This window comes from Mastigoproctus giganteus, chromosome 5 (genome assembly GCF_048544385.1).
Source record: "Mastigoproctus giganteus isolate SK-2022 chromosome 5, ASM4854438v1, whole genome shotgun sequence".
Lineage (NCBI taxonomy): Eukaryota > Metazoa > Arthropoda > Arachnida > Uropygi > Thelyphonidae > Mastigoproctus > Mastigoproctus giganteus.
The window spans coordinates 89,846,570-89,869,630 of record NC_143579.1 but is presented as its reverse complement, the minus strand read 5'-3'; the positions used below and the strand labels follow the sequence as shown (position 1 = coordinate 89,869,630).

At 37.6% G+C, this 23,061-nt stretch overlaps 1 protein-coding gene across 2 annotated transcripts in view; it reads left to right on the top strand.

Annotated features, from left to right (window-relative positions):
- Positions 1-23,061, top strand: part of LOC150085550 (choline transporter-like protein 1) — a 361,536-nt gene that overhangs the window by 28,441 nt on the left and 310,034 nt on the right. Inside the window, exon 1 of one of the 2 annotated variants that reach the window (XM_090373335.1) lies at positions 3,185-3,289. The exons of the other annotated variant lie outside the window; for it this stretch is intronic. The gene's annotated coding sequence lies outside the window, so the exon portion shown is untranslated. Of the gene's footprint in view, positions 1-3,184; positions 3,290-23,061 lie in introns of those variants that run through there. 2 annotated transcript variants of the gene reach the window in all.

Genomic DNA, 23,061 nt, shown 5'->3' with positions numbered 1-23,061 from the left:
TGAGCCGGGGGTTGTTCATTGTTGGAACAAACTTCCATCTGGTGTTGTTGAAGTGAGTAGTTTGAATAAATTTAAAGAAGAGCTAGACAAATATTAGAGGAGTTGAACAAGTGATGTGGGAAGTTTTTTTTTTTTTTTTGTTTGTTTGTTTGCTTCATATTGTATAAGCTTGTTTTCTTCATTTGCCACCAATTAACTCCTACTGCGTCAAGAGAAATAGACAGCATACAAGATTAAGTTCATCAACTAAGTGAGAAATGAAGGGGGGGGGGTATGGCGGCCACCTGCAGTTAAAACTATGCAGGCCATATACTAGAGTTCACCCGAATAAGAAGCGCAACACGAAGTCAAAATTAGGCTTTAAGAGATGATTTTTTAAAGGAAAACCAATCAGACAGTGGCAGGACTATAAATTCTGTTCCCGTACCCAGGAAAATTCCGCATCTATATTCTTTCCACTACCTACGGCTTCAGGTTTAAAAAAAAAAAAAAAAAAAAAAAAAAAAAAACCTCAAATTATTCTTTTAACACGTGACAGCAAAGGAAGCAAACCAAAAACCATTAGCCCTAATTATGAGAGCATCCTTTGATTCAGGAAAAGTCCTCGTGGACTGGAGAAGTGCAAATGTATCCCCAATCACAAAGGTGGATCGAAGGGTGACAAGAATAATTAGATACCAGTTAGTTTAAATTTCCTTCCAGGAAAAATAGTGGAATCAGTTATTAAAGAAATAATCCAGGACCATCTTGACATATGTGCAGTTATACTTCAATTACAGCATGAGTTTGTTGCCGACCGGGCTAGCCGAGTGGGTAAAGTACCTGCCCGGCAACCCAAAGGTCGCGGGTTCGATTCCCGCCTCGGGCTTGGATCAAAGTACTGCAAAAACCTTGGGAGGTGCAATATGGCCACAGAAGCCGATGCGCCAATAACTACCAAATCAAAAAAAAAAAAAAAAAAAAAATGAGTTTGTTAAGGGGAAAACTTGTCAGATCAATTTAATTGGATACTATGATGCATTCACTAAAGAACTGGATGCAAAAAATAATTTTGCTATCTTATATTTAGATTTCAGGAAAGGTTTCGATACTTTTGTACATAAAAGTCTGCTGTACAAATTAGAGCAGTGTGGCAATAAGGGCACGTTACTGCTATGAATAAAGGGATGGTAGAGTGAGAGAAGACAGAGTGTGGTTATCAATGGACACTTCTCTTTTTATACTAATGCTATTAGTGCAGTTCCCAGAGTTCGGTGCTGGCCCCATTGTTGTGTTCTGTATTTCTTAATCATATTCATGAACGTTTATCAAGCTAATGTCTAAGTCTGCAGATGATACAAAGGCTGGCACAGGGTGGTTAAAGACAGTAATGATCGTAAGCTAATGCAAAAAGATCTAGAAAAATATAGGCCGCCCGCGTGGGTAGGATCGCCTTTCTCCGCCCACACCGGTTGGAAAAGACCAGAATTCGAGTACGATCAATGACGTGAGGAATTTTATGGACCTTTTTTACAACGTGGCTGAGTTAATCAGTCTCAGGCGAGGACAGCATGGTTTTTTCTCCCGAAAACTCGGGCTTTTCGCTCAGAAAACAAAAAATCAACCTCAGAACACACGCAATTTACGGACAATATACACAGAGCAATATGGCCTGAGTCGCTGATGCTCCTAAAACTCTACACAACAACAGCAACAGCAGCAGCAGCAGCAGATGGGCTGAAAAATGGCAATTGAAGTTTTAACATTAACAAATGCAAAGTACTGCATATGAGTAGCAGTAATCCCAGAGTAACGTGCCAACTGTGCAGTACTACACTCAGGTGGTGTAAAATGAAAAAGACCTCGGGTAATAATGCAGGCAGACATGGCGTTCTCTTAGCAGTGCATACAAGTGCCAGGACAGCTCGTGGGGTTTTGTCGATGATATACAGGAATTATGCTAGTAGGGATGAAGAGATTGTCCCATTGTATAAGGGAATGGTCAAGCCACATCTTGAGTATTGTAAACAAGTCTAGTGGCATCATTTTAGTGACCTCCTGGAAATGGTACAGAGAAGGGCAACGAGTTTGATGAGGAAAACAAAGGGGTGCTCAGGTAGAAATGCTTCAGTTCTGCAAATTTCAGCGTCTGGAGAATAGGCAATTGCGAGGTGATCTGATTGAGGTGTTTAAGGCTTTGAATAGATTGAGCGAGCTCAATGCTGATGGAATTCCCCCTCTTGCATAGACTACATATGAGGGGGCATAAATTCAGTTGAGGAAGGATTGTTGCGGAATATATGTGCAGAAATTTGCCTTTAGCCAGCGTGTAATGGTAATTGATTGGTTGAACAAACTTTCACTGTCGTTGTGGAAGTGGATAGCTTGAATAAATTAAAGGAAGAACTATATAAACTATTGGGGAAAGATGGATAAGTCGACTGGCACCCTGTGCCGATTGAAAAACCCGAATAACTGACGGGAGAGGGGAATAAAAACGCCAACTTCCTCCGCCTGAGATCAGCTAACTACAACCTCGATTGAAGAAGACTTTAAAAGTTTTTCCAATCGTCGAAGATAATCAAACACCGATCTCTCCAAATGCGTGGAAAATGGCGATATTTCGTGCCGACTAAGCTAACGCAAGAGGATCGCTTCCTGTTGGCAGTCAGAAAGCCATGGATGACAAAAGGTACTCTTACTCCAACAGGCTTTATTTTCTTCGGCACTTATCTTAAATAGCTCAACCAAATCTCTGAAATGCCTTTCTCCTTACTCCCATTACTGAAGATGCTAAGGACAATAAAAAACTACATGCTGGTGGTTAACTTTATAAATTAATTCTTTGTTTATCCTTAAAAGTCAGAAGGTATAATTTGACACTACAGTGACAATGCATGTAACTGGTACTCGCATAATGCGGGAGAGTTTATGAAGGAAAGAAAGGAAACAAGCTAATGAACACTATAAGAACCGTATCTGCTAACTCTGCTACCTGTTACTTGATCCAGGTGTATGATGTAAGACCAAACTGCTTACCATACGGGACAGTGAGTCAGCTGATTTCGCAGTGCAGGTGATATTAGTTTTGTCTGGAGAAGTGTGTGTGTGATAAACAGCTGCGCTGTAGAAAAGCAAGTTGAAAAGCCAAAGTACTATGATAATATTATTTTGCAAATAAGAAAATCTGTCACACAGAGAGGAAACAAAAGTACCACGTTTAATATCTTCTACATACAGTATAATTCATTATTGCCAGCCAGAGACTGAAGAGCTAACTGTAAGACATCTTTTTAAAGTTCTGTGACATGTGAGTAACAGCAATTGCTTCTTTTTTTTTTTTTTTTTATCTAAGAGTAGTTTTACTATGACATACATAAAAGTAACTTTAGTGTGTTGCGTGTCCGTGATTAACACAATAGACGAGATGATTTTAAAAGAGCTCTCAATTCAAATTTCTAGATCTTGCTTTATGTATTTCCTACGGGTAAGTTCAACGGGTCACTTAACTGAAAAGCTACTTGCATTTTCAAAGGCCAATTCATATGCAACGACCAAGCGGTAAAAAATTTTAAATGGAATAAATATGAGTGACGTGTATTCACTGTATTCAGCTATTCACTATAAAAACGTCAAAAAAAAAAGAGAGTTTTCTGGATAATATTTGTGCAAAATACTTTTATATTCAAAGATTCAAGAGAATTAATATGGCCACGTCATTTATTATCCAATTATTTGGGCGAGAACATTTTTGTGATCAACAGAACGAGTATCAGTTAATAATTAGCTTAATGTTAAATAAAAAAAATAACAAGTTACGCAATATTCGCAGTGAGTTAAAGTTTTGGCAAGTTTGATTTTTATTTCGTAAATTAATTGATTTCTTATTTTTTCTCAATTTAATAGAAGTGAAAAGTAAATGAGTAATTATAACTGGGTTGTCACTATTGCAACACCAGGGTACCTGCCCGCCCACCGAGGAGTAGCCAACAAGCTTTGAAACGATTACTTCTAGGTGGTGGTATAGTTGAGAATAAGTAACAGTAGTCTTCTCCACTGGTGAAGTGTTACTTATTTGAGGTAGTATTTGAGATAATTTGTTATATTTGAAGCTTCCTTGGACACTTGTTCCTCAACCAAGGACCATTGTACATCAATTCTTTCTTCTTCTTTTTTTATAATAGCGTCTGGTAGGTTCTCACATTGGAACTGGCAGAACAACTGATACCGAAAAATATCTATTTCTTTATCTTCTTAAATGACCTTGAGACGTACTGGAAACTAGTTTTTTATATATATATATATATTTTGCTTGCTATTCATTTCAATTCTCTCTCAAAAAAAAAAAAAAAAAAATCTTTTCACCGAATAGCGCTATTGGATGAAGAATTGGTTCTCCAAATTAATTTTTTTAAGTTAAAGTTAAACAATATTTAACTTGAACGCTTCCGAAGACTGTTGCTAACTGCGTCTATTAGAAGCCAGAGTGCCACAGACTTTTCATTGCCGTAAGAAAACTGATTGCGAGAGAAAGTCAGCTGGTCATCAAATTTATTTATAAAGTGATACAGCTTCTGCTATGAGTATATTAAATATTTCAAGTTGTAACAGTTCGTTGGATTGTATCAATATATAAATGTTCAACATTAGTAGAACTGCACTAATACTTCTTTCCCGTATGAATAAAATAATTACGGCAAAGTTTGCTATTGTGGAATGCTACTGATCAGTCGTCATACAATAAACTGTTTTGACGTTCATGGTGTATTGTCTCTGTCCTCATCTCTCCTTGGTCTTCTATAATTGAGACTGACAGGGAAGGCAGCCTTTACTAATGTAATGACAGGAGAGAGCATTGTTTTGGCTCCTATTTCTAGACTCTGTCAGAAACGTGAAATAGAGGGGCTATTAACCCGTTTATTTATGTTCTTTGAAAATAAATCTTTAATGATACAAGTTATTCAGTTATTTTATTAACTTAATTATTGGTTTATAAATTGAGAGAGGATTTCATCCCTGAGCAGTATCGTATGCGTTGTGCTGGAAACAAAAAACGTTCAGAATAAAGTTTGCTTTTTTATGGCTAAGTGACCAAAAGCAGAAAACTATTTTTAAGGTGTTTACTGTGGCCTTATTTTTTTAAAATGAAAATTAGAAGGAATTCATAGATTTTTTTTTTTTTAATTTAAGTATAGTATTTAAATGATGGCACCCTTAAGTAATTAATTAAATATATATTAATTTCTTATTAATATAATAATATCTTCTTATTAATATACAGTTGTTTTATACATTAACAAAAAATAAAGAAAATATTAAAATCAAGAATTAGAAAAGGAGTTAATGCTATACAGACAGTTCTCGCTTTACGAGTTTTTTTTTTCAAGTATCATGTATCAACAAAATCAAAAATATGAACATTAATTGCAAAAAATGAATGTTAAACATTCATAAATACCGCATTACAAACCACGTGCGTAGCTATACAATACAGTGTACCCCGCTTTACGACATTAATCCGTTCCAGAGACACCACTGTATCGTTAAAATATCGTATTGTGAACCCAATAACACATTGTTTTTTGGTAATACGTTTCAAGATCTCGGAAGTTGAAAATTTCGCTGTATAACTAAGCTATTTATCTCTCAAAAATGTCATTTTTAAGGTCACGAGCGTGACCTTAAGGCCATATAAAAAAGGCCGTGAGCGTGGTTTGTAAATTGTATTAGTTACCAATTCATATCATTAAACGCACTACACTGTCATCGTTATCATATGTAATAAGAATCAATTTTGAACGGCTTTCTGATATTTTTCTAGAGCACATTTCTGGAAGTCACGACCATAAAACAATTTGCACTTTCGGTTTATTGGGCTTTTCTGTTACTGTAAGCAATTATAAACGGGTAGTAAACTCGATCTTCTTGCTTTTGCGAAAATACCGAAGCTGGAATTATGTGGTTTTTTGCGTTATTATGGTGAAATGTGTTTCCCCTTTACTGAAACCTTTAATCGTATAAAAAAAAACAAATAAATTTTCAGAATCTTCTCTTCATTCCTTTTTTTTTTTAAGCTTCGCAAACTTGTTACTCCACACGAATCGTGTTAATTGTAATTTGTGTATGCCGTTAAAAAATGCTTATGCATGCAAATGTTAAATTTATAATTAAAAGAGAAGATTATCTTGGAAACAAATGCCTCTTGAAGCATTTCTGAAGAAGACGACTCAAACCAACGAGTACCAAGCCAATAATGAGTGATCAACCAGTGTGCATTTAGTCGATGATGATAATGATGAAGAATAAACGTTCTTTAACACATGTAAGTCGTAAATAATTTCTCTATTATTATAATTTGCTTGATTTTACAGGCTACGTTTTCATTTATTTGGATAAATCAATCACTGTTTAAACATAAACTAATTAGCTAACTAATTTCGTTGTTGAGAACGTAACCCCTATTTTTAACATTATGTTTATGAGAAATAAATTCTTGCTTTAGGAGCGCGCACTAGGAACGAATTAATTCGTAAAGTCGAGAACTACCTGTACTGTAAAACAGTCAGATTGGTAGCAGTTCAGATACAGTACTTTCTTTCACGGAGTAACGAAACTGACAACCATACGAACTGTACGCAGGAACATCAGTAACTGGACAAGCAAAGTGTCGGAGATCAAGAACAAATTGGGATGTTAGGTATTCACTTCCACTGCACGTATGTAAACCACGATAACGCAAAAAGTGATAATATACACCGAACCTCTGATTACAAGAAACGACGTTTTTGCCCCTATGTATTAGTATATTTCTGATCGGAACTTAAAGTGATTATATTATCCGTGATCACAATAAGCGGCATGCAATGTATTGTGACGGTGAGACGAAGAACGGATCAAATCGAGTGAAAAAGACGGATTTTCCGTCGTAAACCCGGTAAGTTGGCAGCTATGCACTAACTCAGTGGTTTTCAACAGAGGTGCTACGGCACCCTAGGATGCCGCAGCAACATTCCAGGGGTGTCACGTAATTTGGGTTTAACTTACTTACACCTATTTTTTTTTTTTATTTTTTTTTAATTTCAGTATTTATTTCATTATAAAAAAGTACATCCTTATAATTATATTACTATAATAACTATCATATAACATTTTTTAATATTACACACACAGACAGAATTGGAAATAATAGGCAGAAGTAGGGGTGCCACAAAACAAAATAAATTACTTAAGGGTGCCATCATTTAAAAAAGGTCGAAATCCGCTGCACTAGCCTGTCCAAAAAAACGACAAGAAAATACGAACGTATTTACACCACCGATTTCAAGATGGAACTACGAACTCTCGCAAGGTAACACAACGAATATAATCACCGTCCTCCCTCATAATAGGTGTAAAAAGCCTGAGTTCGAATCCTGTCAATGGCGCAAGGAATTTTTATAGGGTTTGTTCGCAACTTGACTGAGTTAGTCGGTCTCGAGTGAGGGTTGTATGGTGTTTTCCTCCAGCAAACTCGGGTTTTTCGTCCAGCAAACAGGCAAATCGAATACAGAATATACTGAACCTACACAGTCAAGTTTCTTCCGCGATTAAAACACACTTGTCTTAGCTGGAAATAGGAAGTCATCCCAGGTTAAAATTTCGGCCTATCGGCTTATAGAGAAGTGAAATCAGTATATCACTTCCAAATAATATATGTGAAATAACAGGAAAAAATACAGGGTCAATTTAGGCTAATTTTAGCTGGTGGAATTAATAGCTTCGACACGCTTGTATTTTCACTTTATTTTCTTAACATTAAAACAGCAACTGTAATTCGTCAATTAACTTTTTTGCGTATTACTGTCATTCGCATTACTGAAAGGCAATTGTGTGCTTGTCTATCAGTTGGTTTTAGACTGGCACTTTTGTCATGGCATACGGTTTAGTCAAGTTGTTAGAAAAATAAAAAAATGAAATGTTCTCTAGCGGAAACAGTTTCGATTCAGTTAGAAAAAATGGGGAGGGGGGAGAAGATAATTACAATAACTAGCTTTAGAGAATGGGATAACAAACTTCACAATTGTCAAGTATCGAGGGTCTTGATTTCTTTTGATTCAAAATGCAGATATTGCTAGAAACTGACTAAATCAAAAAAATAAATCAGAAATTTACTAAGCTAACTTTAGAAATTCCTGCATTAGAGAACTGCGCATGTAATGTTAAAAAGAAAGAGATGTTGCTGTGGGATCGCTGAAGTTCAACTGTAGTAGCCGAGCTGTCAGGAGAGGGCTTGCACTAGCACACACTCTATTCAAAGAGTGTGTGCACTAGCACACACTCTTTGAATAGACCGGGGTTCAACCCCCCCTAACTGCTAAATACAGTCGATCTCCACCCGCACTGGACCAGCGTGGTAGATTATGGTCCATTTCCCTCAGCATGAATTGTTGAGGTTTCCATCCTGTAACAGGTTGATAACGGCTGCAATTTTTTACAATCCAATTTGACTTACAGAACGCCGTGAAGGCCGTTGGTCAGTAAGTGCTTTAATTAGTTGTTACGCAATGTAGCCTTCGCGTAAAACTTTTTGTATAGATATATCTGTTATTTTATCAAGAAAAACGATTATGAAATACAATATTATCAAGAACCACGTCTACGTGTTTATTTTTAATTTCCACATTCGTCATTTAAAAATAGTTATGCTCTTGTATTGATTTCATGTCAATTATGATTTTTTTTTTTTTTTTTTTTTTTTTTTTTGTTAGTTGTTGGCGCATCGGCTTCTGTGGCCATAATGCACCTCCCAAGGATTTTTGCATTACGCTGATCGAGCCCGAGACGAGATTCGAACCTGCGCCCTTTTGGTTGCCAGGAACGCACTTTACCCACGCGGCCAATTATGATATAAAACAAAGTTAGCTTACAGATGAATAGCTATGGGATTACGAGGAGGAAAGCATACACTGCCCTACCCTTTTCGTAAGAAATGATACAACTGAGTTTTAGAACGATTAAATTGAAATAAGTTTTCTTTGTTCCAATGGAGAATTACCTGCAATTACACCTTTCTTTCCTTATTATAATAAAAACGGCGATATGTGAGCGCATCATCCCGTTGGGGATGTTAGTGAAATAATTTGACATTGGGATCCGTCCGTCCCCCAATCCGGACTGGAGGTACGCTAAGGCAAACCGACAAAGGAGGTGCAAAACACGTGATCGACAGCTATAGATCAGTGAGTTTGACGTTAGTGGCGGGAAAGATCATGGAGTATGCAATTATAACAGAAACATCTCCATAGGAGATCATCCTTAAGAGATCATGGGATGAGTCCGTGGATGGAAAGTCTTACCTGACCAATCTAGTTAATTTTATGAGAAGTCATAAAGGGCTGTATGCAAGAAACAACTTTGATATTATCTACCTTCACTTTGCTAAAGCTTTTGATACGGTTCCATATGAAAGACTATTATAATGTACTGTATAAACTGGAGCAAACTAGAATTACTGGTAAGATCCTCCATTGTATTAAGGGCTACCTAAAAGACAGGAATCAGAACTGTCACAAATGTACATATTTCAGGGTGCAGCAGTATAGCAAGCGGAGTCCCTCAAGGTTGTCGTTGTTATTGGGTTTTAAGAGCCTGAACTTAGGTCATATTGCGCCGTATAATAATGTCTGTAAATTGCACGTGTTCTGTGGTCGATTTGCTGTTTGTTGGATAAAAAAACTCGAGTTTCCGGAAGACAAAAACTATGCTCCCCTCCCTTGACACCTACTAACTCAGCCACATTGTAAAAATGACCCATAAAAATTGGTTCAGGACAGAAAATATTAGGGTTACAATTCAGTCAGGCATGAAAATTTCCAGGTAGTGTAAAGAAGTGGCTAGAAAGGCACAAGGTGTCCTGTCTATGATATACAATCCCTTCACAAGTAGAGAAAAGGGAGAACTATCCCTTTAAATAAGATGATGGTGAAATCGCCATTAGAATATTGTGTTCACATTTGAACCATATTTAAAAAACTGATACAGAGTTATTAAAACGGGTTAAAGCAGAGCAACTCCACACCTTCTCAGCACTTTTTCATATGGAAAAACTGCTAAGAAGGTGCGGAGTGTAAAGTTTGGCCAGACATCTTAGCCTGGAACATGATATATGTAAGGTACTGAAGGGAATCAGGGAAATGAATAAAGGAGGATTATTTTCGCTGGTAGATTGAAGAAAAGGGGGTAAAAAATACAAAATTTCAAGAGTAAGAGAAGGCTGGATTTCGTGAAATGAAGTTTAGTTTCTGGCTGCTTGTTGCACATTACTGAAATGAATTGCCTGCCACAGTTGCCGAAGAAAATAGTTTGGTTAAGTTCAAAACGGAACTAGAAAACTACTTTTTGGAGACGGGGACGGTATGAGTGATAGTTATTTTTTTTATTTTTTTTTTTTTTTCAGAAAAAGTCCGTTCTGTAGCGAACGACGAACGAGTTATATGCAAACAAGTTTAAAAGCGGTCAAGCGATAGTAAATATTTTGCAAACAAGCACAATGAGTCGCCGCAAGACGCTTCAGGGGTTACAAACTGGCTTAATTATCGGATAACATATCAGCAATATGATAACCACACCTGGGGACCTCGCATGGTCACACAGCCCATGCAATGAAAGGATGGAAGTATGAGGGCAATGTAAGTGTTCAAACGGTAAAGTAGGCCAAAAAGCTGAGGATAGGAAATCTCCGAAGAAAGTGGTGTGAAAGGCAACCGAGTGTGAATGATACTTTGGAACTCCGTATGTCCAGAAGAGTATCTAAGTGTGTCCAAGGTCCGTAATGAGTGCATATCATGGCTTTTCATGAAAAAGCTGCTGCTGCTGACAAGCTCCACATACAACAGAGAAGTATTAAATTCTGTCGTCGCCGCGAGAATTCCGCGTTACCACGTGATCCCGTGTTAGATCACGTCACCACGTGACCTAACACAACCGTAGGGATCCCTAACTCTTGCAGCCTGCGGTGGTATTTCGCCGCTATCCATATCACACTAACGAATGCCACACCACACATCGTTTGCAGTGATGCCTAACCCATCGTTCGTGGAAATGGAACAATGAAAACAGGTCAAACGGAGCGAAGATAGTAGGAGTGGTGAACGCCTGGAGAACGTCATCAACCGCAGTGTATTCTGCTCACAATCACAAAAGTGGACTCATCCATATAAAAACTGTCATACTAGGACCACTCAGAAAGATCTCATTTACCCACCTGTGCGCCTCCGTAGCCAGGTGGGAAGGAGCAGCAGTGCGTAGCACACGCTTCTTGATTAGACCGGGGTTCGAGCCCGTCACCACCAAATACGGAAAATGCGGAAAGGTCAGGGAATGACCACCGCATATCCCGGAGCAATATGGCCTTAGTTGCTAATGCTCCTAAAAACCAAATAACAAACAAACATACCCACCTGTATTATGACCATAAATTGCGCGTATTCTCTGATCGAATTTAAATAAAAATAAATTTTAAATAAATAAATTTTCTGTTTATACTCCGGTGACGACCAAACGGTCAGAGGAGTTCACAAGATAGACAGAATACAAGAAACAGCACCGTATTTAGCAGTCACGGGCTTGAACCCCGGTCACTCAAGGCACGTGTACTTATGCACCCGCACGGCCGATCACTCGGCTACGGCGGCCGTAAATTGAAATTCGAACCCAGAACGCCGCTCGATCAGCGCTTCGGCCGAAACAGGCGACTGGATCTGCTGTGCAGACCAACGGGCACTACTTCGCGAACGGTACGAGAGGCATAGAGGAGAGGTGAAACACAGGGCGAGGGGGACACAGTACGCTGTACTTTATCAGAGCCAATTAGCCATTAAAATTGATCGGCTACAGCCACAAATATTTCCACCATTCATTTCGTATATTTCTCTTATCGGAATCTGTATCTGCCTTATTCGCCATCTTTTTCTGGGACTTCTCTTTGAACACCCAGCGATTTGGCTGTTTTGATGAATTAAAACCAGTTACTGAAGAGATCTACAGTAACTGGTTTTAATTCATCAAAACAGCCAAATCGCAGAGATCTACGGAGTGAAAGGGGGGGGGGGAGCCTATAAAAGTACCTCCCGTCATTGTCAGAATTAGAACCCGGGCCTTTTCTACCTGGTGTGGGTAGAATGTGATATAACCACTGTGCTACTGCAGCGGATTTCCACTTAAGTCAGCAAGATGCCAGAAAACTCAGCTTATTTTGCTATTGGGGTTTGGAGGAAGAACTTAGACTACTTTGTTTCCACATGATGACGCCTGCTGGGAACTAATCAAGGGCCGCTTCTGTGGCCGCTTCTGAAGTACGGAGGAGGTGGCGCCAAGGTATAGGACTGCTTCACATGGTTCAAACTTGGACCTTTGGCTGTAGTTCCAAAAACATCAATTCCAAACTACACTGACATCTTTGACAATTCTGTGATGCCCACACTCTTCAGTTCTATGGAAATGAGCCCTTCCTGTTCCAGCACAGAAATGCGCCATTCCACACGGAGCAGTGTAAAAACTATGGTTGAGGTAAACGAAGTCCAATAATTCGCCTTGTCGGCTGAGCATTCTAAATCTAGTCGAGTACTTTCAGGATGAACTGGACGAATAAGGGCGCGGCCAGTAGGGCCCCTCTTCCTGGTCCATTCCTTCCTAGTGCATTCGCCAGGTTCAGCCAGTAGGCTGAACCTGCCGAATGTAGGTATACAAGAAACAGTACCGTATTTAGTATTCACGGGCTTGAACCCTGTTCACTCAATTCATGTGTACGTATGGGGGGGGGGGGTTGATGGCGCATAAGCTGCTTTAGCTATAATGCACGTGTAGGTATGCGGGCCGCTGCGACCCTATGTGCCGCCAGTAAGCGAAATCAAATTTGCCGCCCCAAAATATTTGGATTAAAAAATAAAATGAGACGTAAATAATTATTATTAATTTATTGAAAAACAAAAGAATTACAACATATCTCACATATAATATAATGAAACAACAAACAAAAATAACAAAATCAACGCCATATTATTAGCCTAATCAAGAAATTTTTTGACTGCTTTCTCTGTTCTGCTTTTTTAAAAATATTCCGTGATATTCTATAAACATTAAAACCACATGATGAGGTGTGTGTTTTTTGTTTTTTTTTTCCCTTCTTCTTCTTCTTTTGCAAGTTGTTTCTTGACAATTTGATTTTTTTCGCATTAATTGTATGAGTTGTTAGTATCAGGTCTTCTTTATATTAACGGGGGTGTGGGGGCAGCAGCCCCCAGAACAAAAAAAAAAAGAAGCGTTTCTGTTGAGGTGCATGAGCAATTCTCATTGTTAATGCACGTGAAATCACCAAGTAATGTACGGTCGAGAAGAATCAGTGGTTGTATGTGGTGTTAATTTTTGTTAGCTATTTTAAAAAAAATTGCGTTTTGCTGTTTTTTCTTCATTTCAACTCCGACATATTGCGATGTCACGTGACATCCCCCAGTAACATGCTGGAGAGGTGATAAAGCATTGAGTGAGACGTACCTATCACTGCCTTCTTCCTCTCTTTCCGGCCGAAATACGGGGTTGTACCCATTTTCTGGAGAATAACCCTGAGAAATATAAATATAAAACACAGATCCAGATAATAAGCAAATTAACGTAAGTCTTCAACTTCGCGTATTGTATTTATTTCAAATACATTATTTGATTGCCTTGTTGAATACTGGTAAACGTTAACCAATCAGATGACCTCCTGGGTATGTGGGACAGGCGGTTGGATAGGTTTTACGAGTACCACGAATTGCAGGAGGGTAAACCCTTTGACTCTTAATTCGTGCTTGCAGCACTAATTGCCTGAAGGCCAAAGGTGCAAACAATCCGTTCCCAGTTGTCTGGCGCATCCATAGCCAGATGGGCAGAAGCGGAAATAGCACACGCTTCTTGATTAGACGGGGGTTCGAGCCCGTGACCACCAAATACGGAGGATGAGGAAAGGTCAGGGAATGACCACCGCATATCCCCGGAGCAATATGGCCTTAGTTGCTAATGCTCCTAAAAACCAAATAATAATAACAACAACAACAACCCAGTTGTCTCTCGTAATCCGTTCATTATATGGAAATTTTCTTCGATCAACGGAAACAATTTTAAATGTAATTACCAAGGGGAATTCAAAATATATTGGTAATAGAAAATTTCGCTATAAAGAAGTTTGTTAAGCAGAGGTTCGACTTGTATGTCAAAAAGTTTTTTGGCACCTTCCTGAACTGCCGCCCGTAAGCGATGCTTACCTCGCCTACCCACTTGCGGTGGCCCTGTAGGTATTCCCCCTTACGTTTGACCACTCGGCTACGGCGGCTATGCATGCGTGTTCGTGAGCCGATTTGCATGATGTGCGGTATGAAACACCTGGAATAACTTACGAGGGAACCCTACTCCTGCTCCCTGAGATCGGCTAATTACAGCCTTGACTGCGGAGGCCTTTAAAAAATTCCTCCTCTCTTCAACGGAATGTGAATCCAAATATTTTTCATATTTGTTATAAATTATATTTTACTGATCTAATTAGTATCCCAGTTGTTTCTTTGCGTGCAGCACCAGTACCTTCTGAATAAATATGAGCAATCAGGCAAAGAATAAAAACTGCTTCGTAAAGCTCCGCTGTAACTCAAAACGTTTATTCTCTTACACAGGAAGGTAATTCACCAACTTAACAGTATAACTTTCAGAGAGACCACTCACTGTTTGTGACCACATGTGATGCAATATGTCAGTATGAACTTCCTTCTGATGCTAGTTTCACGCAGTCCTGAACACGCAATGGGGTTTCTCCAAAGCCCTTTACTTTGGGAGTGTGTATGCAGTCATCTAAGTAAGTCACCAACAAACAATTCAGGGAGTGACTCATTCGCTCTCCAGATAAACCAGTATGAATAAAGGGAGGGTTTCTGACCCGTGAAGAAAACAAGAAATTTGTGACCTCGAAAAGTACGCCCTTCGCAAAGTAGCAACTCACCTATAGAAGCAACGAGCGTGTTGAAATATAAGGTAGAAATATACTATGATTCTCTAACAGAAGTCAAAAACGCACTCTATGGCGAAAAGTAGCAAAAAATTATCATTGGCGTAAATATCCTAATTAAGATTCGCAATGTCTTTGCGAATCTTAATTTTTTTTTTTTTTTCTTAATTCCGCAAAGAGGAATGGTAGATATTGGGATAATTCTCCCAGATGAGATATGCATCCATCCACAAATATTTATTTAAGGATTTTTTTTTTTAATTTAATATCTCCATATTCCAATAAATAAATTTTTCTCTCGATCAACCTCTACGCTGGTCCAATCATAAAATTAACATGGCTAAGTATTTTACTTCGATTCTAGAATTCTGCATCGGGCCGCCGTACGTCTTCATATTAGTTTAGTGATTTGAATGGTTCTGAGTGAGAAATAATGTAGTTTCTTACCGTAACATTTCAAAATTAATTTTTCATATCAAGGAGTGAATATGTGAATATTTTACTTACTTCCTATAATATTTTCCATGTTAAGTCTTTTTTCAAATCATGTGAACTATTTTTTTTTTTTTTTAAAAAGGTTAAAATACTCCAAAGCTTGATTCAGAAAGTATGAAAAGTTATTATTTTCTTCATTCCAGTGCCTTAAAAACTCTGGTATTCACAAAGCAGACGAGAATACTTAAACGAATGCGTTTGAATACAATGAAGTAATGGAAAAATAACTGATAAAACCTGATGACCTGGTAAATAAAATAATCAACGCGAAACCTGGCTGTTTAGTGCAATTGCATCATTTCTGCAGATCTGAATTTAAGACAACCGAAGTTTGTACATTAGACATCACTGGTAATAACATCTCATACGGGCAGTTTTCGCTTTACGAGTTCTCGGGTTTACGAGTCTCCCCCCCCCCCAAGTATCAAGTATCAACAAAATCGAAAATATGAACATTGATTGCAAAAAATGAATGTTAAACATTCATAAATAACGTATTTCAAACCACGTGCGTAGCAATACAATACAGTGTACCCCGCTTTACAACATTAATTCGTTCCAGAGATACCACTGTTCTGTATCGTTAAAATATCGTATTGTAAACCCAATAACACATTGTGTTTTGGTAATTCGTTTCAAGATCTCGGAAGTTGAAATTTTCGTTGTATAACTAAGCTATTTATCTCTCTAAAATGTCATTTTTAAGGTCACGAGCGTGACCTTAAAAAAGGCCGTGAGCTTGGTTTGTAAATTGTGTTAGTTTATCAATTCAAATCATTAAACGCACTACACTTTCATCGTTATTATATGTAATAAGAATCAATTTTGAACGGCTTTGTGATATTTTTCTAGAGCACATTTCTGGAGGTCACGATCATAAAACAATAAAAACAATTTGCACTTTCCGGATTATTGGGCTTTTCTGTTACTGCAAGCAATTATAAACGGGTAGTAAAGTCGGTCTTCTTGCATTTGCAAAAATACCGATAGCTGGAATTGTGTGGGTTTTTACGTTATTGTGGTGAAATTTTTCCCCTTTACCGAAATCTTCAATCGTATAAAAAAACATAAATAAATTTTCGGAATTATCTCTTCATTCCTTTATTTTTAAGCTTCGTAAACTTGGTACTCCACGCGAATCGGTTAGTTGCAATTGTGTGCGTGTTTTTTTTTTTTTTTGTAGTTGGTGGCGCATCGGCTTCTGTGGCCATAGTGCAGCTCCCAATGTTTTTTGCAGTGCTTTGATCCAAGCCCGAGGCGGGATTCGAACCCGCGACCTTTGGGTTGCCAGGCAGGCACTTTACCCACCCGGCTAGCCCGGTCGGCACAATTGTGTGTGCCGTTAAAAAAATGCTTATGGATGCAATCGTGAAATTTATAATTAAAAGAGAAGATTATCTTGGAAACAAATGCCTCTTGAAGCATTTCTGAAGAAGACGACTCCTTGTGCAACAAACCAATGAATACCAAGCCAATGATGAGCAAGCCAATAGCCCATCATCGACTAAATGCACACTAGTTGCATTTAGTCGATGATGATAATGATGAATAAACGTTCTTTAACATTTGTAAGTCGAAAATAATTTCTCTATTATTATAATTTGCTTGATATTACAGGCTACGTTTTCATTTCTTTGGATAAATCAATCATTGTTTAAACATAAACTAATTACCAAACTAATTTCATTGTTGAGAACGCAACCACTAATTTTAACCTTATGTCTATGTGAAATAAATTACCGCTTTACGAGCGCGCGCTAGGAACGAATTAACTCGTAAAGTCGAGAACTACCTGTATTGTGAAGAAATCCTTCACACTGAGCTACACACACTCTTCACTCACTCTCGCTTTTCTTATGCTTTGAATATAAGTAATACTTCCAAATTACAGAAGTCTATTGTTACTTATTCTCAGTTAAGTACCACCACACAGACGGCACAGTTTCGAAGCCATTTGGCCCCTCATCGGTGAACGGTAGATTCCCAGCGGTATTTGTTGACTGAACAATGAGCCTGCATAATTTGTTTTATGATAAACGATGCGAAGCGAATTAAGATATGCAGTCGAGACGAATAAACACATATAACCTGCAATGTGAAATGCTACATCTATTTTTGTATTTCTTTCTATGTAGCGCACGTTGTTCTTGAGCTTAGTTTTTGCAAATGCCTGATTACATCGTGTTTCCTGCTATTTGACATCTGGGTACAAGACACAAAGCAAACAAGTTAACTTTTGAAGATTTTACGAAGGTTATGCCAAAAGTAATGAACAAAAGTGTTTGATCAATTTAAATTGAATTTCTTTCATAACATAATTTACCTTATAAACCTGCAATGTAGTCTCCTTCGCGCCTTATAACTGCTCCCCAACGTTCTGGTAATGTTTTGAATGCTTCTGTCTGCTGAAGTTAAGTAGTCTGATGAATTGGGTCATGGTTGCAGTCAACGCTTCTAAAGATAAGAGTGGTGAGGTAGCGCTTCTTCCCGCTAGTAATCAGTGTAAACAAGCTGAACAGACTGTGATATGAGGCCTTGCATTATCATGGAGTACGAGCACACTAGCTTCCAACATCCGTGGCTGCTTCTAACGAATTTTTAGGCGCAACTTCTGATGAAGAAAGGTTGCATAACAGTTTCCAGTTACTGATCTTCCAAGTGGCATACGTCAATAATGCCCTCATATTTCGTAGGTCATGATGGTCATTTGTTTCACCTTTGTTTCTGGCGACATTTAAAGGGGCATGGCGAAGATGGATACTTCCATGAGGTGATTTTGACTTTAGTTCAGGTTCAAAATCGCAGGTCCATAACTAATCAATGATAACAATGGGTTTTAAAAATTCTTCACCTTCTTGTCGGTAAGGTGTGATTAACTACGTTGCAGTTTCTTTACACTTTGCTCATATCTGACAGCAAAGCTGGGACCCATCGGGCGGCGACCTTTCGTTTTTATAGGACCTCGGTTAAAATTCGGTGAACAGATGACTGGTATTCCAGATTCACTGAGTATTTGTGCACGGGTCTTACGCTGGTCTTCCTCCAAAATTATTATCTGCCAACGATAATCGGCAGACTGCCGATGTGCTTTGCTTTTCTTCAACATTGACCTTGACGAAACCTTTGAAAACAACGCGAAGTAGACTACATCTATTGTTGATCACCACACACTTCCAGCAACGATTCATAAATTTGTGTTGGCGTTCGACTACATAGTTTCTTAATTTCCTATTAAGCATGCTGCTTGATGGGTTAGGACGGAGCATCCTTCCATCTTCTTCTTGATCTTTCTCTACTTCGTTTGCTGATGGGTCTTTAGTTCTTTATTATTTTTGCCCGCTTATCATTATCCATCCTATTTATATGTTCTTCCCATTTTTCCCCTATTATATATCCATTCCTTAATAAGTTGTATTTTACAATTTCCTGATTTTGTCACTTTTCACTTTATCTTTTAGTGTTTTATTACTTATTTTCCTTAGTGTTTTTATTTCTATGGTTTCATTTATTTGTTTTATTGTTGCTGTTGTAAATCTTGTCTCAGTTGCATATGTTATGATAACTGTTACTATAGTTTTATGTTACTATAGCGTATTTCAATTTTGATAAAAGATCTTTGATCTGAAGCTGTAATCTGAACTGAAGAAATATCACCATTCATTTTTAAAAACCTCTACACAAACATTCAATGCAGGAACTCTGGTTAAATCACGCTAATGTTAAAGTTAAACTTCAAAGCATTATCCATATAAATGTCACAATCGAGACTCGAGCAGACGTTTTAAGTGAGAAACACATGGACAGGGTGTAAACCTTTCGGGATAACCGTTGTGCAGTACACTGTAAATCTTGCATATGTGTCTTCCGAAATTTTACGCAGTATTTCTTTAGCATACTGTAGGCCACCGTTAAGTACCTTCACAAAAAAAAAAAAGTATGACGAAAGGCTATGATAACATGAAGTGGTGGATTTTCTGGGGTGGGAGGGGGCTAGAACACTGTGCAATATGTGATATTTTGGTTTTTGTCATGTAGTTCAAAAAAATTCATGTTATTTTTAACATGGGGGGAGGTGAGCCCATTTATCCTCTTTCTGGTATAGCCGCAAGTTACACGCAACAGAGAACAACGTTATGTTTACCGTATTTCAACCTCCACAAACTTCATGCAATTAGACTAGCAGCACACCTGAGAGCCATTTCGTTGACAAAAAAATAAACAAAAATAAAAAATATATATTCTGGATTTAATAGCGAAGCCGCATTTTTACATTTTTTTAAGAAAAATACGAGAAAAACTATATTACGACGGTGAGATGAAGACTCGGTCAACAACTCGTATTATCTTTGTAATTCCAAAAAGATGACAAATATGGACTTTTGACTGAGCATGTATTTGTAAGAGTTCATTCTTACTTTTTTTTAAAAAAAAAACTTATGTGTTGTGTAAAACGTAGTCTTACACTACGCTGATATATACAGTATTATTGGAACGTACTGTAATAATTAAGAGAGGCAATAAAAATTGGAAATCTTAATTAATTAATATTATTAAGGATTAGTAACTGCTGTAATGAATTAGTAATAAACTGTTGTAATAAACGAGTCAGCTTGAGAAATGTCATACGACCATGATAATGAACTGAAGGAAGGTCACCACCAGCCCCATAATATTTTAGGAGTACAGGAGAGATCGGGTGATTAGGGTACTTTGATTTTTAGATTACTTTTGTTTAAAATTAAAATTGATCATATACATATATAACGAAATAATGTATGGAATCGATTCTACTCCCATTTCAATCCTGGTGTTCTGTAATAGACAAAATATCTGCGTTCGCCCTCTTCCCCTCATTTCACTAATCTTCTACTTCTTAATTAGGCTGTATATGGCAGTGACATTATGTTCATTCTCATGGTAGTAGGACTACACATATAGGAAGAATTTTTGCGAAGAGACGAGGCAAGTGGGCATTTCTGGTCGGAGAGCACGGAACATGTAGAAGAAAATTTTTTGATGGAAGTGCGGGTCACGCAAGATAAATATATGGCGGAAATTTTAGTATGGCAATCAATATCAAGATTTTGAACAGTCATCCTAGACATATACGCAATTCTGAAGATCAATTCGTGTAGGAAACTGCGCCTGTAGTCAAACGATTCGATCCCACCTTGATGGCGCCTCCGTAGCCAGGTGGGAAGGAGCAGCAGTGCGTAGCACACATGCGTCTTGATTAGACCGGGGTTCGAGCCCGTCACTACCAAATACGGAGGATGCGGAAAGGTCAGGGAATGACCACCGCATATCCCGGAGCAATATGGCCTTAGTTGCTAATGCTCCTAAAAACCAAATAACTAACTAACTAACTAACTAACCCACCTTGATTAAGCCACGCACCCACAGTTTGTCTAATAGGTTTCAGAAATAGATACGAATATTATCTATTTCTGAAACCTATTATAAATGGAAAATTAATAACGAGAAATAAAAATAATTCAGATTGAAAGATATATCAATGTCTTCGGAGCAAAGAAAGATCGTCTGATGCCAGAGAAAGCAGTTGCAGAAAAGTATCTCCGCAGCAGCAGAAGAAAAGTATCTCCGCAGCAGCAGGCCGCCTATGGAGAAATAGTTCAGAGCCTATAAAAGAGCTCGACCAATTTAAGTGGCAAAGTTTCGTAGCAGTTCCGAGAAAGGATAAACCCTAAAATAAGTGTGTTCCATTTTATTTCAAACACCACACGACTTATAAACTAACATGAAAAATACATTTACATGTGATACATGTAGATGTATTTTTTACATGTATCATGGAAAGGGGGGTGAGAGAGATTGTACGTTCATGAAATTTACCCTATGTTCTTAAAATTAAGTAGATTTTCTTTTTTCGTTTCTTTTTTCTATAATTCAGATTCCTTCTTTATTTCGTATGTCTTGCATTTTGTTTATAAATATTTGTTATTTTATTCTATAAGGTCACTGCATCGTTTCTCCTGGTCACCTGTTCTACTGTTATCATCACATCGTTAATTAATTTTATTTTATCTTTACTGTTTTTCGATTTCCTATGTTTTATTTGTAATATACTTGTACGTACTTTTCACTATCCCAACTATCGCTTACAAGGCAGAAGAGAACATCCACCTGTTCTCTTCTGCCTTGTAAGAGATATTTTTGAATAAAACAAAGTAAAAAATAAACCCGATGACTTATAGTAAATAAAACAATTAAAGTGAAACAAAATTTAATATTATCTTTGCTAAAGCAATTCAGTCTCTTGATTAATCTGAGGCTTTACAGTAAAGAAAACAATAAAAGCGAAACAAAATTTAATATTATCTTTGCTAGTTCAGTCCCCTGATTATTCTGAGATTTAGAGTAGATAAAACAATCAGTGAGGCAAAATTTGATATCTTTGGTAATGCAGTCTCCTGATTATTCTGAGACAAAAAATTTTTGAATACATCTACTTGTTCAGCTGAATTAAATAACATCAATGATGGCGAAATATTCAGCTCTGTATCTCAGTTAAGGATGAAGAGCAAAAATTACCTTTATACCGAATGCATAGTTATTTTAGGCTCAAGAAGCTAATCTAGTACACTATAGTCGTACAAAATCTTCTCTCCAAAAGTACCCATTTATTCTAGTGATAACGCAAGTGGCCGAGGTATAAAGCTATATGTTTACTGTTTCGATTATTCGATAAATGGAAAAAGACTTTTCATTTCCGTAGCCTAGTCCGATTTCCTCTATTTACACTCTGTCGTACTTGAAGAAAATAAATGGAAATTTCACAACGGTTTCTGCAGTACAGTATTCTAAGCAGATGGTTGCAGACACTATATTCATGTTAGGAAAACTTTTTAGAATCGTACTGCACAATTCAATACAAAAGCAATCATAAACCTCTCGGAATTATTTCCATGATTTTGCTACGTTTCTTTTTTGCATGACGTAACTTAGAAAATAGATATACGGTTAGATGTTAAAACTCTACATCTCTTAGGACAAAAATCAACGGATTTTATCTCTTAGAAACAGAGAACAAGAGTGAACGAAGGTCAGGGTAAAGGCACGAAGAGATAAGCTGAAAATCTTTCCAATGAAGCCTTGCTCATTGCTTCAAATCCTTAATCAACGTGGGCGTTGACCATGTATTGTTCATTCGCAATTAGCATTGTGTGAAACTGGTGTATACACACATTATTGAAACGATACATTGAGTTTGCAAATTTTATTCTTATTCGAAATGACAACATGGATCGGTAATAAAAGCATCAAAGAAAATTGGAAGTGACCAATAAAGACTTCATAAAAGCGATTTTCTTCATAATCTGCAACTACAGTAATTATTGAAGATTACCTTGTTATGAACAAAGCATGTAATCCTTAAAAGAAATTAATAGCTTTTGGTCGCCTCTCTCCATAACGACTGCTTCAGTAGGTCCTGGAGCAGTCTGCACTAATTTCTGCTAAAAGACTAGTGATACTTGCTCCACTTATCCTTTAAAGTATAAGTAAGGGGAGTGCCCTATTCTGCGTTCGAGTCCATCTTAGAGATGTTCAACTGGGTT